The 1,218-nt window shown below is 58.7% G+C and overlaps 1 pseudogene; it reads left to right on the top strand.

Annotated features, from left to right (window-relative positions):
• Window positions 1-10: 10 nt before the first annotated feature.
• Window positions 11-1,213, top strand: LOC113223375 (annotated as a pseudogene).
• The last annotated feature ends 5 nt before the right edge of the window (window positions 1,214-1,218 follow it).

The following is a 1,218-nucleotide window of genomic DNA, read 5'->3' as shown; positions in this document are numbered from 1 at the left end:
GTACACCCCGATGTTTGGGCCCGAAGCCCGCACCCTGGTGAGTGGGCTGGCGGTGCCTGTCCTCAGGGCCCCTGGAGCCATGGGGCTGAGCAGAGTGGGGGAAGTGCTGTGATCCGGCAGGAAGGAGGGAGGCTGGGTGTAGATTTGTCGCCGTATCTCCTTCCCCCGTTTTAGTAAAGTCTCATTTTTTCCTGATAACGAAGGCAGTGTTTGTTGGGAAATTTCAAATTTAGATGATCATCCTTTAGTCATTAAAAGTTCTCCGGCGGAAGCTGCTCCTACCGACACTCAGCAGTCTGGCTGTGCATTGTTCTTGGGGCCCCCGGCCAGCCTGCCTGGGTGGCAGCGCAGGCCTGTCCTGCTGGTGACTTGGTGACCTGCCCGCACCTCCCTTGCAGGTCTTACGCCTCGCTCAGCTCATCACACAGGCCAAACACACAGCCAAGTCCATCTCAGACCAGTGTGCGGAGAGCCCGGCTGGCCACTCCTTCCTCTCATGACTGGGCTTTAGCTCCATGGACACCAACGGCTCCTACCCAGCCAACGACCTGGACGAGATGGGGCAAGACAGCGTCCGGAAGACAGATGAATGAATATCTGGAGAAGGCCCTGGAGTACCTGCGCCAGATATTCCAGGTACGACCTATGGGACCTGCCCCACGGCCATCAGGGTCCCCTTCCCCGAAAGATCCACTCCACCCAGCCTGTGCTCAGCCACCCAGCCTGTGCTCAGTCCCAGGCCCCACACATACGGACCCAGTGTTGTGGGCGGCAGGCCCACACCTCGAGCGTCATATCTGGGTCCCCTTGTTGGCGCTGTTTTAGGCTGGTGGGGTGAAGACTGGTCCCCTTCCTTCATCTTGATGCTGAGGGCAGAGACACTTCTCTCTGGCAGCTCAGCGAAGCACAGCTCAAGCAGTTCACGCTCGCCTTGGGCACCACCCAGGATGAGAATGGAAAAAAGCAGCTCCCCGACTGCATTGTGGGTGAGGATGGACTCATCCTCACGCCCCTGGGGCAGTACCAGGTGAGAGGCCCGTGTCTCAGAGGAGCATGGGCTGGGCCCTGCCCCATCCCTAGCTCCCTCCTCCCTCGTGAGCAGAGGCCATCAGGCTCCTCTGAGTTGTATGTGAGGCTGTGTTTTCTGAGCTGTCCCTATAGCCTGGCTTTGTAGATCATCAATGGGCTGCGAAGGTTTGAAATTGAGTACCAGGGGGA

Source organism: Piliocolobus tephrosceles, unplaced genomic scaffold, assembly GCF_002776525.5.
Source record: "Piliocolobus tephrosceles isolate RC106 unplaced genomic scaffold, ASM277652v3 unscaffolded_41104, whole genome shotgun sequence".
In the NCBI taxonomy this organism is placed as follows: domain Eukaryota; kingdom Metazoa; phylum Chordata; class Mammalia; order Primates; family Cercopithecidae; genus Piliocolobus; species Piliocolobus tephrosceles.
Note: the sequence above shows the minus strand (reverse complement) of the source record. Positions and strands in the feature narration are given on the sequence as shown.